Source organism: Phocoena sinus, chromosome 8 (assembly GCF_008692025.1).
Source record: "Phocoena sinus isolate mPhoSin1 chromosome 8, mPhoSin1.pri, whole genome shotgun sequence".
Taxonomy (NCBI): domain Eukaryota; kingdom Metazoa; phylum Chordata; class Mammalia; order Artiodactyla; family Phocoenidae; genus Phocoena; species Phocoena sinus.
Window position 1 is genome coordinate 60096384 of NC_045770.1, and position 17731 is coordinate 60114114.

General features: G+C 42.1%; 1 protein-coding gene across 1 annotated transcript in view; it reads left to right on the forward strand.

Annotated features, from left to right (window-relative positions):
* The first annotated feature begins 39 nt into the window (after positions 1-39).
* NUMA1 (nuclear mitotic apparatus protein 1) overlaps positions 40-17731 on the forward strand; it is a 75480-nt gene continuing 57788 nt past the window's right edge. The window contains exon 1 of the mRNA XM_032639049.1: positions 40-106. The gene's annotated coding sequence lies outside the window, so the exon portion shown is untranslated. The remainder of the gene's footprint in view (positions 107-17731) is intronic.

Genomic DNA, 17731 nt, shown 5'->3' on the forward strand with positions numbered 1-17731 from the left:
TTGGGCGCCCGCAGGGATGCCCGGGCCCAAGGGGGATGCTGGAGAGGCGGGTGTGAGCGGAAGGGCTCCTTCGTAACCGAGGCTGACTGGGGAGAGTCTATCTAGGGTAAGGTTTGTGAGGAGAGGGCCTTGTCCGAGGGGGAGGTGCCGGGCGTGCTTAGGGGGGAGGGTCTGTTTGGGGGCGTGTCCATGGAATCGTGTCAGAGGGCGACGCGAGTGCCGGTAATGCGGGTTCCTGAAAGGCTCGTCGCCGAGGGTTCCTGTAGTGGGAAGGCTTCGCCTATTATTTATTGTTAACAATAGTGGTAGTAGTAATAAACATTTTCTCAACCCCAACGACGTTTGAAACACTGTACCACACCCTTTATATGGATCTTTTTAATATTACTAACAGCATTATTATACTTTATTACAGGTGGGCCATCTGAGGTTTATGTTCAGCTTGGCCAGGGTTGCATAGATAGTGCGTGGTTGGCTATACCGGGGTTTTTGTGGAGTTGGGCTTAAGTGGGGGGGGGGGAGGGGCTGTGTTGGCGGTGCGGGTTGTCTTGGACTAAAGAGTCAGTTTATTTTGAGCCTCACTTTTCACTTATGATGTAAACAACGAATTTACCTGCCTTACCTACTTTCCTGGGGTTGTTATGAGGGTGAAATCAGGTAAGCTGTTTCTTGGAAGCATCTTGGAGAGTAAACATTTTTGACTATAAGTGATGTGACTGTGTGAAGGTTTTTGTTGGAAGAGAGCCCAGCTGGGTTGATGCTGCCTCCTCTGGGCGCCCTCTTTTGCTTACCCCTGAGATAGCGCTTTTCATCTGGTATTTGTTTCTCTCCCCTACTAGATAGAGACGGTGTCTTTTGTACCTCCATCCTCATGCCTATGCAGGGTGTGAAATGTATCATGGTATTAACGTATGCTTTGAAATGAATGAACTTACTTGGCCTGAAAAGGGATAGGAGCCTGGCTTTTCCATCTGTATTTAGTGGCTTTTGAACCTCTTTCTATGTCCTCTTGCCTGGAAGGGTACTGCCTTCGAAAAATGTGATAATACTTACTTTAACGCATGCTTACCTTTCTCTGGGGTCTGTTGCCTGGTCATGTTGTCTGGTCATGTGTTTTTAAAGTTCTGGATAATCAAGTGTGGTGAGCAGAAACCTTTGATGAGAAGGGAATTGGAGCTCTACATTGTGGAGATCTTTACTGCTGTGAATATATGGGAACCTTGGGGGAATGTTCACATCAAGTAAGGCATCTTTCAGCCAGCAGGGATGAATGTATGTGTTCCCTCCCTCTCTGTTCCTGTGTGGTATTTTCTCCTTCAGAGGAAGAGGAACATACTTCTTAGTAAAAGCTGCCAAAGTGAAATCTAAAAAACATAACAAAACAGACCCAAGTTTGGCCCAAGTTCAAGCAAGTGGTGACTAATTGTAAAGCCTGAATTCCAATTTAAAGCCCCAAACTGTACTCCCCCAAACTAGAAGATCTTAACCAAAAGCTCATATAAGGAACATTTCTATTTAGAATGTTCATTTTTTAATTTATGGAATATGGGAGTGGGAAGAATGCCTTGAACTAAAACGAGTTCTAGAACTGTTAGGATAGGGGAAAGCCCTGCCACAGATGGATAAACAGAGCTGATCAGGGAATGTTTTGACAGCTGTGTCTAATTGATAAAACCCTATGGTCAATAGGTATGTCAGGGATTATTTATTTCAGCCTTTTACCCAGTTTACATTAAACATATCGAAACATATTGTCCAGACTCAAAATGAGCATTTCCAAGAATGAGACCACTTCCAAAGGTAGTCATCTTAATGTTAGAACAATTCTAATAAATAATAATTGTTTTGTGCTGTCACTGATTATTTCATTTTACCCGTATACATTTACTGTTTGTTTTTTCCTTATTCTTTATTGCGTTTTATCCCTTCTTTTTGTGTCAAATAGATGAATACATCCTTCAGTTTTTTGTTTTTTGGGGTTTTTTTTTGGCCATGCCAGCGGCATGCGGGATCTTAGTTCCCTGACCAGGGATCGAACCTGTGCTCCCTGCAGTGACAGTGCGGAGTCCTAACCACTGGGCAATTCCCCCTTCAGATGTTTCCTTAGTGAGGGTCTGTTAGTGGTAAATACTCTGTTGGAAAATACAATTATTTCCTTGTCAGTCTTGATTGATAGTTTAGCTGCATACTAGACTTCCAATTATTTTTTTTCCCAGTGCTTTGAAAATGTCATTTTACAGAAATTCTGGCTTTTTGTTGTTACTCTTGAGAACTGGGCTCACAATTGAACTATTATTTCATTGTATGTAACCTGCCTTTTTCTCTGGTTGTTTTTAAGATCCTTTTTTTTTGTCATTCGTGTTCTGCAGTTTCATTACATTGTGTGGATTTAATTTTATCCTACTGGGGGCTTATAGTGATGCCTCAATCTGAGATTTCATACCTTTCAATTTTGTAAAAATTCCCCCCTTTATTAAAAAAAAATGTTTTTCCGGGCTTCCCTGGTGGTGCAGTGGTTAAGAATCTGCCTGCTAGTGCAGGAGACGCGGGTTCAAGCCCTGGTCCAGGAAGATCCTACGTGCCGCAGAGCAACTAAGTCCATGCACCACAGCTACTGAGCCTGCACTATAGGGCCCGCCAGCCACAACTACTGAAGCCCGCGCGCCTAGAGCCTCGTGCTCCACAACAAGAGAAGCCACCGCAATGAGAAGCCCCCACTTGGTGCAACTAGAGAAAGCCCGAGCGCAGCAACAAAGACCCAACGCAGCCAAAAATAAATAAAATAACTTTTAAAAAAACCCAAAAAAGTTATGCCGTCTGTCACTATACAAAAATATTACATTACTGACTATATTCCTCACACTGTACTGTTAATACCCGTGACTCACTTATTTTGTAACTGGAAGTTTGTACCTCTTAATCTCCCTCACCTATTTTTCATCCCCCCAGTCAGCTTCCCTAGCAACTACCTGTTTGTTCTCTGTGACTCTTTCTGTTTTGTTATGTTTTTTAGATTTCACATATAATTGAAATGGTACAGTATTTGTCTCTCTCTGTCTGACTTATTTCACTTACCTAGTACCCTCTAGGTCCATCCGTGTTGTCGCAAATGGTAAGATTTCATTCTTTTTTTACAGCTGAGTATATTCCATTAGATATATGTACCACATCTTCTTTATCCATTCATCTATCCATGGGCATTTAGGTTGCTTTCATATCTTGGCTATTATAAATAATGCTGCAATGAACATAGGGGTGTATATATCTTTTCACCTCGTTTTTGTTTTCTTTGGATAAACACCCAGGAGTGGAATTGCTGGATCATATAGTAGTTCTGTTTTAATTTTTTGAGGAACTTCCATACTATTTTCCATAGTGGCTGCACCAATTTACATTCTGCCAACAGTGCCAGAGAGTTCCCTTTTCTCCACATCCTCCCCAGGACTTGTTTGTTGTCTTTTTGATAATAGCCATTCTAACAGGTATGAGGTGATATCTTATAGTGGTTTTAATTTGCATTTCCCTGATGATTAGTGATGTTGAGCATCTTTTCATGCAGCCATTGGCCATCTGTTTGTTTTCTTTGAAAAAAATGTTCAGGTCCTCTGCCCATTTTTTAATTTGGTTTTTTTTTTAATGTTGAGTTATATGAGTTCTTTGTATATTTTGGATATTAACCCTTTGTCAGATATATTGTTTGTGAATATCTTCTCCCATACCATGTTTTAGTCTTCTTTTCACTTTTTGTTGCTAGTTTCCATTGCTATACAAAAGCTCTTTAGTTTGATGTAGTCCCGTTTGTTTATTTTTGCTTTTGTTTCCCTTGCCTGAAGAGACATATCCAAAAAAATATTGCTAAGACTGATGTCAAAGAGCACACTGCTTGAGTTTTCTTCTAAGAGGTTTATGGTTTCAGGTCTTACATTTAAGTCTTCATTCATTTGGAATTTATTTTTGTATATGGTATGAGAAAGGAGAAAGTAGTCCAGTTTGAATCTTTTGCATGTAGCTGTACAGTTTTCCCAATACTCTTTATTGAAGAGACTTTTACTCATTGTATAGTCTCATCTCCTTTGTTGTAGATTGATTGATCATGTAAGTGTGTGTTCATTTCTGCATTCTCTGTTCTGTTCCATTGATCTGTGTGTCTTTTTTTTAAATTTTATTTATTTAATTTATTTATTTTTGTCTGCATTGGGTCTTTGTTGCGATACGTGGGCTTCTCATTGCAGAGGCTTCTCTTTGTTTCGGAGCACGGGCTCTAGGCATGCGGGCTTCAGTAGTTGTGGTGTGTGGGCTCAGTAATTGTGGCACACGGGCTCTAGAGCACAGGCTCAGTAGTTGTGGCACACAGGCTTAGTTGCTCCGCGGCATGTGGGATCTTCCTGGACCAGGGCTTGAACCCATGTTCACTGCATTAGCAGATGGATTCTTACCCACTGCGCCACCAGGGAAGCCCTTGTATGTCTGTTTTGGTGTACTGTTTTGGTTAGTATAGTTTTGTAGTATAGTTTGAAATCAGGGAGCATGATACCTTCAGTTTTGTGCTTCAGGATTGTTTTGGCTATTCAGGGTCTTTTGTGTTTCCATTACAAATTTTAGAATTATTTGTCCTAGTTCTGTGAAAAATTCCCTTGGTATTTTGATAGGGATTGCACCGAATTTGTAGAATGCCTTAGGCTAGAATGGTCATTTTAACAATACAGTAAGTCCTCTACATACGAACCTTCAAGTTGCAAACTTTCAAAGATGCGAGCATGTATTCAAATGTTCAATCACATAAGGTAGTTCACGTGTCTGGCATACATTGTCACGTGCATGCATCCTCTACAAGTGGTTCTGCTTTTGTGTACTTTTCTGTACAGTACTCTGTACAGTACAGTAGTACAGTATCTTTATTTCAAGCCCAGGATGTCCAGAAGCAAGCATAAAAGCAGCAGTGATGTAGCTGGTACTACTGTACATTTCAAGGTACTCTACTGTAAAATTAAAATTTTATTTTTGTGTTTGTTTTTTATGTATTATTTGTGTGAAAAGTATTATAAACCTATTATAGTACAGTACTGTATAGCCAATTATGTTAGTTGGCCATCTAGGCTAACTTTGTTGGAGTTGGGAACAAATTGGACTTACACTCTTGGAAGGGAACTTGTTCGTATGTAGGGGACTTAACTGTATTAATTCTTCCAATCCATTAGCATGGTGTATCTTTCCATTTGTTAGTATCATCTTTAATTTCTTTCATCAGCGTCTTGTCTTTTTTTTAGTACAGGTCTTTTACCTCAGTTAGATTTATTACTAGATATTTTATTCCTTTTGATGCAATTGTAAATAAAATTGCTTTCTTAATTTCTCTTTTTGATAATTCTTTGTTAGTGTATAGAAACACAACAGATTTCTGTATATTAATTTTGTATTCTGCAACTTTACTGAATTCATTGATGAGTTCTAATTTTTTTGGTGGCCCTTTTAGGATTTTCTGTAGTATCATGTCATCTGCAAACAGTGACAGTTTTACTTCTTCCTTCCCAATTTGGATTCTTTTTATTTCTTTTTCTTGCCTGATTGCTGTGGCTAGGACTTCCAATACTAGGTTGACTAAAAGTGGTGAGAGTGGGCATCCTGTCTTGTTCCTGATCTTAGAGGAAATGCCTTCAGCTTTTTACTGTTGAGTATGATGTTAGCTGTGAGCTTGTCATACGTGGTCTTTATTTTGTTGAGATGTTCCCTCTAGACCCACCTTTTTTTTTTTTTTTTTTTTTTTATGGTACACGGGCCTCTCACCGCTGTGGCCTCTCCCGTCACGGAGCACAGCCTCTGGATGCGCAGGCCCAGCAGCCACGGCTCACGGGCCCAGCTGCTCCGCGGCACGTGGGATCCTCCCGGACCAGGGCACGAACCTGTGTCCCCTGCATCGGCAGGCAGACTCTCAACCACTGCGCCACCAGGGAAGCCCCCACCTTTTTTTTGTCATTTAAAAAAATTATTTATTTTTCGCTGCATTGCGTCTTTGTTGTTACGTGTGCACTTTGTAGTTGTGGTGAGCAGGGGCTACTCTTTGTTGTGTTGCACAGTCTTCTCATTTCGGTGGCTTCTCTTGTTGCGGAGCACGGGCTCTAGGCACGTGAGCTTCAGTAGTTGTGGCACGCAGGCTCAGTAGTTGTGGCTCGTGGGCTCTAGAGTGCAGGCTCAGTAGTTGTGGCACACGGGCTTAGTTGCTCCGCGGCACGTGGGATATTCCTGGACCAGGGATCGAACCTATGTCCCCTGCATTGGCAAGCAGATTCTTAACCACTGTACCACCAGGGAAGTCCCATCCAGACCCACTTTGATGCTATTTTTTTTTAAATCATAAATGGATGTTGAATTTTGTCAGAAGTGTTTTCTGCATTCATTTAGATGATTTTTATTCTTCAGTTTGTTAATGTGGTGTATCACACTGATTGATTTGTGGATATTGAACCATCTTTGCATCCCTGGGATAAATACCACTTGATCATGGTGCATGATCCTTTTAATGTGTTGTTGAATTTGGTTTGCTAATATTTTGTTGAGGATTTTCACAACTATAAAGTGATATTGGCCTGTAATTTTCTTTCTTTGTGATATCTTTGTCTGGTTTTGGTGTTGTGGTGATGCTGGCCTTGAAAATGTTTGGAAGCATTCCTTTCTCTGTAATTATTTTGGAATAGTTTGAGAAGAATAGGTGTTACCTTCTTTAAATGTTTGGTAGAATTCACCTGTGAAGTCGTCTGGTCCTTCACTTTTGTTTATTGGCAGTTTTTTTGTTTTGTTTTGGTTTTGGTTTTGGTTTTTTTTTTGAGGTATGCAGGCCTCTCACTGCTGTGGCCTCTCCTGTTGCAGAGCACAGGCTCTGGACGTGCAGGCTCAGCGGCCATGGCTCACGGGCCCAGCCGCTCCGTGGCATGTGGGATCCTCCTGGACCAGGGCACGAACCCGTGTCCCCTGCATCGGCAGGCGGACTTTCAACCACTGCGCCACCAGGGAAGCCCCTATTGGCAGTTTTTTAAAATTGCTGATTCAATTTTATTACTGGGAATTGGTCTATTTATATTTTCTGTTTCTTCCTGATTCAGTCTTGGGAGATTGTACATTTCTAAGAATTTATCCATTTCTCTTAGGTTGTCCATTTTATTGGCATATACCTCTTTAAATAGTGCCTCTCCCTGATCTCATATTTAACTTACCTTGAACCTTCTATTGTTAATTCTGTTCTCCACATCTCTTATTCTTTTCTTCATGATTTCTGTCTCTATCTTTCTGTGTTACCTCTAGATAATTTCCTTAAACCTATCTCCTAGCATACTAATTACTCTTAAGCTAGAACTAATTTATTTTTTTAATATATAAATTTAAATACTTACTTATTTATTTTTGGCTGCGTTGCTGCACGTGGGCTTTCTCTAGTTGCGGCAAGTGGGGGCTACTCTTTGTTGAGTTGCACGGGCTTCTCGTTGCGGTGGCTTCTCTTGTTTTGGAGCATGGGCTCTAGGCACATGGACTTCGGTAGTTGTGGCACGTGGGCTTAGTTGCTCTGTGGCATGTGGGATCTTCCCGGACCAGGGATCAAACCCGTGTCCCCTGCATTGGCAGGCAGATTCTTAACCACTGTGCCACCAGGGAAGCCCCAAATTTACTTTTTGAATTCTTATTTTCATTAGCTAAGTTTTTCATTTCCTCAGGTACTCTTTGGTTCATTTTCAAATCTGCCTCTTTGTTTTTCATGGTATCTTGTTTTTGTCCTGTGTTTTCAATTCATCTATATTAATTTTAAATAAATTTAACTTACTGTGTTTGTTCAGTTTTCTGAAGCTTTTCGAGTATAATCCTGCCATTTGTTTTAATGACTCTTTGTCATGATGGATTGTTTCCTCAAGTATTTTATAATTTTGGATTGTGAGCTCATATTCAAAGGAGTATTATCTATGATAGCCTTATGTAGCTTGAGTTGAGGTCAGTTCTCTCAAAAACAGCTTTTTTATTTTAATCAGCTTTGCTTAATTATAACTTATGCATTTATAATACGTTTTTTAAAGTAAAAAAAGTTTTTACAGATTTATACACTTATAAAAAGCTGCCCCAATCAAGATACAGAGCATTCCCATCACTCCCAAAAGTTTCCTTATGCCTCTTTACAGTTCATCTTTCCCTTTCCCTTGGCCCCAGGAACCACTATAGATTAATTTGTATTTTCTAGAATTTTATCTAAGTCAAATTATACAGAGTGTACCTTTATGTCTGCTTTCTTTCAGGCAGTGTAATGCATTTCAAATTTTTCTATTTAGTACATATATCAGTAATTTGTTACTTTCTGTTCCTAAGTAGTATTCTGTTATATGACTATATCATACAGTTTTGTTTATCATTTACTGTTGATGGACATTGGGGTTGTTTCCAGTTTTTGGCTGTTGTGATAAAATTGTTGTGAGCATTCATGTACAAATCTTTGAGTGGACATGTATTTTCTTGACTCTTCGGAGTGAAATGGCTGGGTCATATGGCATGTTATCTTTAAATTTTTAAGAAATTACCAGTTTTCCAAAGTGGCTGTACTGTTTCATGTTCCCATTGCAGTATCTGAGAGCTCTAGTTTCTTTATATTCTTACCAACACTTGGTATTGTCAGTCTTTTTAATTTTAGCCGTTCTCATGGAGGTGTAGTGTTATTGTGGTTTTAATTTGCATTTTCCTGATGATGTTGAACATCTTTTGGCCATTTGTGTATCTCCTGCAGCAACTTTGTATTTGCTCCTGCTGGGAACTAAAGGCTGTTCCCAACCTGGGAGTAAAATGTCTGGAATTTTTCTGTACTTGTAGATTTCCAGGCCACAGACTTTGTATAAATTTTTAACTCCAGGGCTTCCCTGGTGGCGCAGTGGTTGAGAGTTTGCCTGCCGATGCAGGGGACACGGGTTCGTGCCTCGGTCTGGGAAGATTCCCACATGCCGCAGAGCAGCTGGGCCCGTGAGCCATGGCCGCTGAGCCTGCGCGTCTAGAGCCTGTGCTCCGCAACGGGAGAGGCCACAACAGTGAGAGGCCCGCGTACCGCAAAAAAAAAAAAAAAAAAAAAAAATTTTTAACTCCAAATCCCTCTCTTGTGTGCACCTATGGTTATTAATTCCTAGAAAGTTTTGTGTTTTTGTTGTTGTTGTTGTTTTGCGGTACGCGGGCCTCTCACTGTTGTGGCCTCTCTGGTTGCAGAGCACAGGCTCCAGATGCGCAGGCTCAGCGGCCATGGCTCACGGGCCCAGCCTCTCCGCGGCATGTGGGATCTTCCCAGACCGGGGCACGAACCCGTGTCCCCTGCATAGGCAGGCGGACTCTCAACCACTGCGCCACCAGGGAAGCCCTCCTAGAAAGTTTTTTCCTCCCACTTTACTAGATGAGCAAGGCAACCTCCCTTATTTCCCTGTGGACAGATTTTTTTTTTTTTCCTAGTCTGTCTTTTTTACTGAGGATTCCAGCCTTTATACAGAGATCTCAGTTGTTTTTTACGGGCTCAAGATCTCCTGGACTATGAGGAGGTCACGAATTCCTTACATTGCTGGGACAGCTATGCCTCACTAATCCAATTTTCAGCTTCTTTCTTTCTGTTTCCTGGGATTTCTCCTACTTTCTTGTGAGTTCAGTTTATCTAGTGTAAGTTAGGATCCTATCAGGAAAATAGAAACCACACACAGATATTTTAATAGAGTGAATTCAGTAAAGGTGTTTAGTTTAAACCCTTGTTGGAGGGCTGAAAGAGCAAAAAGGGAGTCTTAAAGTAACTTTGATATAATAACTGCATTAAGCACCTGCCTCATCCAAGACTGAAAAACAAAGGGAAGAAGGTAGGGGTTGTCAGAACCTAGAATTCTGGAGAGATCTGATGGAACTGCATGCACCCTGATTCTCTGAGGAGAGGGTGTTGCTGGTTTCTCAGGAGCTCACAGGAGGGGCCTGGAGGAGCCAGGTTTGGTTGAGCCCTGCCCTGCTGGTGCTGGTGCCTCTGAGAGGGAGTTTAGAAAGAAGCAGGGAAGCATCAACTGCTGTTGTCAAGAAACAGCGAGCCACAGGAAGAAGGAAGTCCCTTGCAGCCTCTTCCTGCCTTCCATTTTCCCTTTAGCACCCCCTGTAGACAGAACCTGACTGGGAGCCCGCTGGCAAAGGTGAGATAGTATTGGTGGAGTCCGAGCCCCAGCATCACAGAGCAGAGCATAACAGGGTAGGTGTGGAGCTTAGAGAAAATAACTTAACTAGCAAGTCTAAAAGGATTTTTATTATATTTTTCTAAGCATTTCCAGGCATATTTAGTAGGAAGATTTTCGGGTTATCTGGTCCATTATATCAACAGTTAGTAATAGCGATAGATGACTTTCTTTTTTTTTTCAGCGTATACTGTTCTAAGCACTTCACATGAACTGCTTCCCAAAGCTCTATGAGGTAAGTACTATTATTTCTACTATAAATTAATCTACCCAAAGCCATACAGTTTGTAAGTGGTAGGGTTGGTGTTCTAATCCAAGCATTCTGGATTCCATAATGCCCATTCTTATTTATTGGGCTGAAAGTTCTTTCCTACATCAAACCAAAATCTATCCTCCTTTAACTTGTACTAACTAGTTCTGGTTTTGGCTTCTTGCACGGGGACACGTAAGTCTTTCTCCTTGTCTACATGACAAGCATGCATATGTTTGAAAAAAGTTTTCATGTTTTCCCTGGCATAACATCTGTAGTTCCCCCCTCACATTTGCCATGACATGACTTTCAGACCCTTCACCACAGTGGTTGTCATTCTTTCTCGCACGTGCTCTGACTTTGCTTTCAGAGGTGGGGCACAGAGTCGTCTTCTACTAACATGACCTGAGCCACATTAATGTTTTGGGTAGGTCTGTCAGATTGATGGTTCACAGGGGAGTGTCTGGAGTAACAGCCTGTCCTCCACTTCCCACCATAGGCAGCCTTTTTTTCCCCCAAAGGCAACCTTTTTAATATGAACTGTTGTACCAGGTCCTTACCATCCCATGTTAGTTTGGTTGATTTCTTTTATTCTAAATGCAGGGCTTTATGTGTAGTCCTGTTAAATTATATATTGGCTATTTTTGGTATCACTGAACCTGTTAAGATCTTTTTGCCGGATCAAATCTAAAAACATTGTATTTTCTTTTCTTCACAGTTTACAATTCCAAAGTTTAACAAGCAGACCTTACATGTTTTCATTCTGTCTTTGGTAAAAATGCTAAACATGGTAGGTTTGAGAAGAAAGCTGAATGTTACACCTCTGGAGATCTTACTTCAGTTGATGGAGGTTTGGGGGGAATAGTTTTGACTATTCTTTCTGCTAAATTGGGGGAGGAGCTGTCTGGAAAGGGCAGAATCTTGGCTGTCAATGAGGGGAGGAGAGAGTCAAGGCTAAGGATTGGCCTTTGGGCAGTCAGTCACCCTAATAAGGGACCACTTGGCAGAAGTAAAATGATCTGGTGGCTGTAGAAGGGAGAGAAGGCATATTGCACAGCATGCTTCTGGGTTGAGGCCTCTCTTGGCAGCTGTGTCAGCTGTCCTTTCTGTCCTCTTTAAGGGCCAGTTTCTTTGAAGCCAGTGCAGGAAATGCCAGTGATTCAGCCTTGCATATTTCTTCTGCCTTATTGCAGCTCAGGACTGGTTTGTCTGGTGAGGAGTGAAGACTGTGCATGTATTTCAGGCTTATTTATTTGACCACCTGGGTGCCTTCCCGTGACTGGCTAGAGACACTTGCTTTGCAGGCTGTCAAGTTTTTGGTGCCCTGTGGCAAGGTGAATACAATGTGACCCGAGGTTTTGGTCCTGTGTGTGGGTAGCAACTGCATTCTGCCCTGTAAGGGGGCATTTGTCAAGTGCCTGACTTCTGGATGGTCTCAGTGAGGGGTGAGGTAACAATAGCGTTGATTGCCTACTTTTCTGTCTTTCCTATGGCGTGACGATGTGAGTTTGAGGGAAACCTCTTGTTCCCTTAGAGTTTGCCATGGTACCCCTCATGAACTACTGCAAAGTGGTCTCTGTCTGGTTGCTGACCCCCAAAGCCCAGTTTCCTTAGGCAGTGAGCAAATCATAATGAGTGCCTATTATACCTCTCACAGAGCTGAATATTTAACAAGTGTATTTATAATACAGAATTTCCCTACTCCCCAGCTGTTCAAACCTACAGATACTTAACAAGAATAATGTAACAAATGCTTGTATATTCTTCACCAAGATTCACTAATTGTTAACAGTTTGCTATTTTTGGTCTCTATCCTTCATTTTCTGAACCTTTTGACTGTTAGATGTAAACATCATGTTACTTCATCCCTAAATATTTCCACAAGTATTTCCTAAAAAAATAAGAGTATTTTCCTATCATAACCACAATAAAATTACACTCAAATTCAATTCATCCGGTATACAGTACTTGTTCAGATTGCTCTAATTTTTCCAATGATGTCTTTCATAGACTTTTTGTCAGTTCAGGATCCATTGAAGGATCATGCATGTGTTAGTTGTCACGACTTTGTCAAGCCTTTATTCTGCTTTAACTTTGAACAGTTTTTAAATCCCTTAATCTTGAATGCCTTTTCATCTGTCATAGCATTGACATTCTTTAGAGTTCAAGTTAGTTTTTTGCAGAATGTCTCTTAATTTGGATTTGTATGACTATTTCCTCTTGACTAGATACAGGTTAAACATTTTTGGTAGAACTAGATAGGTTAATACAGTAGTTTGATTAGTGAAGCTAGAAAACACATGGAAACAGTATTCAGTTTTGCATGACAGTAGATAATTTAGCACTCAGTTATGTTGTCTAATCTGTAAGCCCCATCAGAATTGAGAGAAGAGGGAATTCAGTAGGACCTGGAGGTACTAGGAGAGACTTTAGTAGGAAGATGGGGTTTGGAAGATGGATAGAATTTGAGGCAGTTGGAGTATGGTTAGACAAGCTGCTATTTGGACTTCTCATCCCACTACTAAGGTTATATATCATGAAAAGTGAATTTCCTCTCCAGAGTTTAGAGCTCTGTATCTTTCATGGTGTTTGTACTGCTGGGAAGCGTAATAGTTTAGAGCTCTTGCTTTGGTTTCAGACAGGCCTAGAGACTGTGCTCAGCATTTTGACAGCTGCCTAACCTCAGGGAAGTTTCCTTACGTGCAAGCTAGAAAGAGTATTGGTAACTCTTTAAAATGTTATTGTGATGCTCAGAGTGAAATATTGCATAAATACTTGAATTAAAACATTTGAATGCCTTTAGGTGGGGGCAACACTTCCTAGTTTTTCCATGTGCCACACTGGAACATTCATTTCTATTACCTGCCTAACCCCTGAAGGGGCTTGAATTTACCACTGCTGGATAACTGAAGGCATGGAAATGAGAAAGGGCTTGGCTCATGCAGAGAGAAATGGGAAGACTGGCTTGATTAGCTCAGAGTGTACACTGTGGAACAGTGGAAAATAAGGTTGAATAAATGACTTGAGGCTGTATAATGGAGGGCTTGGAAAGTTAAGCCAAGGGATTTAGATATGGTGCTTTAGGAAGAAAACCATGGAAGGTTTTTGAGCAGGAGGGACACACTTAGAAATGTGAGTGGTATGGAGCCTCCTGAGGAAGGACCTTTCCTGCTTTAGAGACTGGAGCCCTAGTATGGCAGAGCCTCCCCAGTGCTGACCACGTTGGGGTGTGGTTTGGCTGTCTTGCCACAGGAGGCCAGACTTTCTGCCCTGGTGACTCTTCCTGCTCTGCCACTGACCCACCGCATTGAACTAGGCTGCGTGGCTTCCCTTCCGGTGGCTGTCTGATCTACAGAATGCTGGGGCTGCCCAGGATGATGTGAGGCTCAGCTGACCAACAGTCGGCGGGATGCGGGAATGAACAGCATTCCTGTCCCTTTGCCCCTTCCTTGGGTGGAGGCTAATTATAAGCCAGATTGCCAGGGATCACTTTGTCCGAACCTGAGAAAGCTGTTCACCAGGAGGTGAGTCAAAATGGTTCCTGCTCTCTCTCTGCTTTTTCATAGGTCAGCTTTTTCCCGAACAGGATCTCTACTGCTTTCTTTTTCCTTGATCCAGGTTCTTCTAAGTAATCTTCTTTCAATTACTTGAAGTAAACAGGTTACTGCAGGAGGTGGGCAGAGATGTTTAATAAACATATTTTCTAGCTATGGGAGGAGAGTCTAGGGGGTTTCACTGACCCCTGTTGTGAGGTGGATTACCCAGAACTCTTGTGAACCAGGCACTAAACGATGGCTCATACTCATAGGAGCTGCTGCAGAGAAGTCCTGATCTTAAGCTATCATTTCTCAGAAACTGGGTTTCAAAACCATTCTTGCTGTGCTTTAGTGTCCTGAGTTATCTCCCCTTTGAAAGACAGCAGCGAGGAACAGGAAGGGGGAGGTGCATGGATTAGGGTGTTTGTGGTTTTTGCTGGGAGTCAGGGTGACTAGGTTTCTAGTCCTGATTACTGCTAACGAGCTGTGTGACCAGGGACAAACTTCCTAACCCCAGTGGACTATAGTTTTCTTATACGTAAACATGAGCAGTTTAGATTATATGATCTAGAAGATTTCTTCCAGAGCCAAAATTTATGATTATGTAATGTGTGGCTGTAAATTAGTATAATAGTTTATCTTTAACACACGTGACATATACTGCCCATACCTTGTCCCCTTCATTGTAATTTTGGGACAATTAGAGTATTTGTAAGTTTGTCCCCCTCGAAGTAATCGTGTTCTCAGCCTTTACGTTTACTCAGGTGATGCTGCCAGCGCTCAAAACATCTTTGGCCTCTCAGCCAATCTTTTGAATATTCTCAGAGGTAGCAAATCTTCACTCTTGCTTGGTAGATTCAGTTTTTGGAAACAGCTAGAAGATGTGAGCCAAAGACAAGCAAGGCAGTATCTATTCTGGTGAAGAATGAGGTGTGACTGTAAAATAATAAGATTTAATTTTTGTGTGTGTCTCGCATGGAGTAGCCTTTAAAGGCAGTTCCCAAAGTAGTGTCTTGTAAATCTTAGGAGACTATTTTGATTACAGTTTTCACTTGATTCAACAAGATTGGAAATGTTTGTTTAAAAGGGCGTCACTTCCTTTATACTCCCTGTGCGTATGCCTGCTTCTAGGTCAAAGTGACAAGATAGTGGGCAGGGAGAATTAGCCTTTCTCGTGGTAGTCCTCCCAAATCACAAACGTGCTGAGGGTCAAAAAGGGTTGGAACATGCTGCTATGGGACATTGTAGCTGAGGAGCCACTGCAGTCCCGGCTCCAGAAGACTCAGCAGCCACAAGCTGCTCAGGCTGCAGCAGCCACTGCTCACCAGCACACCATAGTCCGTCAGGATGATTCCCAGCTGGCGTGGCTGAAGCAGATGATTTGGTAGCTCCAGTCTTTTGTAGGAGAAATGATGTATCAGCTTACTTGGTTTGTTGTCTGTTGTTGTTTGTTTATTTGTTTTCCTCAGCAGTTTGAGTTTGAGGAGGGGTGGGGATGGGTGGGGGTCAAAGCAGAGGGGCTCTTTTTTTAAAAATTAATTAATTTATGGCTGTGTCGGGTCTTCCTTTCTGTGTGTGGGCTTTCTCTAGTTGTGGCAAGCGGGGGCCACTCTTCATCACGGTGCGCGGGCCTCTCAGTATCGCGGCCTCTTGTTGCAGAGCACAGGCTCCAGACGCACAGGCTCAGTAATTGTAGCTCACGGGCCCAGTTGCTCCGCGGCATGTGGGATCGTCCCCAGACCAGGGCTCGAACCCGTGTCGCCTGCATTGGCAGACAGATTCTCAACCACTGCGCCACCAGGGAAGCCCCAGAGGGGCTCTCTTGAACGCATTTCAGTTAGGCTGTCTGTAGTATCCTGGACTTTGTTCCTGGAAATGGTGTCTTGTTGATAACTAGTCAAGAAAATAAGGCGTTAAGCATCCTAATCAAAAGGTTCTGTCACTAAGTCACTTTGAGATTCTCTTTCTCACGGCCATGTTGTCTTCATTTTTCTTCATTGAAAGAGATACTAAGAGTTCTAGATCTGAAAACAGGTAGGCCAAAGGAGGTTTGAGGTAGCGAGCTATCTGTTTGTTCTAAGCTGCTTGACTATTAGACTAGGGAGGTAGGAGTGGAATTCCTTTTTAGTCCTTAAATTATAGTGACTATACTCTCTACTTGCAGTCACAGCTCAGTGATCAAACGTGAAGCAGCTGTTTAATGAGAAGCAGGCACTGGGAGCTTTCTCCTGAAAAACAATCACAGGACATGCTGATCTTGAGAGAGGTAGTCATTCCCTGGTAGGACCTATTGTTTGAAGGAGGTGGGGGTGAATATCATCAAAATGGACAGTGTGGATATTGTGGTTTAGAAGGGTTAGAGACTTTGTTCCCTGCTGTTGTTAATTTCAAGCCTCTCTTTAAAGGGATTTTCTTAATGATTGGAGCAGTGTGGGATTCATTTAGAGAAAAAGCCCCATGTAACCACAATAGAAATTAAATGCCTAAGAGCAGAGCCAGTTGCTGGAGAGACCTAATCAGTTGCTTTTCAATACTTAGATCCTACAGTGACAGCAAGGAGAGAATAGGCTGCTTGGTGAGCTCGCTATGTACTAGGCTGGGAGATTTGGGCTCTAAACAGAGGAGGAGGTGATCTGTAGAATCCACACCTCTTAATCTCCCTATTTCTCTTCTTTCCCTCAGTGCCCTTTAGTTTTAATTAGGATTGTGTAAACACAGTCAGCTTGCCAGTCCCCTTAAAGTGGCAGGCCCATGACATTTTCTGCTGGTCACTCTTGCTAGGTATGTGGCTTTAAAGTAGAGGGATTGTCCTCTTTGACAGTTTGGCTTCGCTGGCTGCCTCACTGAAAGAATTCTCTAGATTAGGGCCAGTTGGCTGTCATTCAGTTGGGCAGCATTATTTAGCACCTGCGGTGTGCAAGCATTGTGCTGGAACGGAGCTGATAGGTGAATAAGATGGTTTCTGCTCTTCAGGAGCTTATTAGTCAAGTGAAATACATATGCAGCTAACGTTGACCCAAGGAGGAATGAAGTAAAGTGTGTAGAGGAACAAGCAATATGGAGCATATAGAGGAAACAACAATTATTCCTGAATTGGGGGGAACAAGGAGAGCTTCTGAAGGGAGAAAGCATTTGAGCTAGGTTGTAAAGGGTGAATTAGAATTCCTTAAGTTCAGAAGAAAGGACATTTTGGGTTTTTTTGTTTTTTGTTTTTGACCGTGCCACGTGGCTTGTGGGATCCTAGTTCGCTCAAACCTGGGCCCTTGGCACTGAGAGCACAGAGTCCCAACCACTGGACCACCAGGGAATTCCCTTTTTTAAAAAATGTTTTTTACCTTTTTCGTTTTTTAGAAAGGGCATTATGGAGGAGGTCACGGCATGGGCAAAGGCACAGAGCCTGGAAAATGCCTGGCATGTCTGGGAAAAGTGTTCCTGAGATAGAAGATATTTTAGAGGAATGAGCTGGAGATGAGGCTGGAAAAGATGTTTGATGGTTGGATCTTAAAGAACATTTAAGTGTCATGCTAAGGGATTTGGATTTTATTCTTCATGGAGTTAGCTCTTGAGTGTTTTGGAGTGTTTTTCAAGTGTAAGGTCTTAGATTTCAGGGTTGAGAAGGTGGTGGTCTCGGTTCTTAAAGTATAAAGTTTGTCAGCCATCTAATGTTTATGTACTTGATTCCTTAGTTATATTTTCTAAAGCACCTCCAACTACAAGAAGGCAGGAAATAGTCAGCA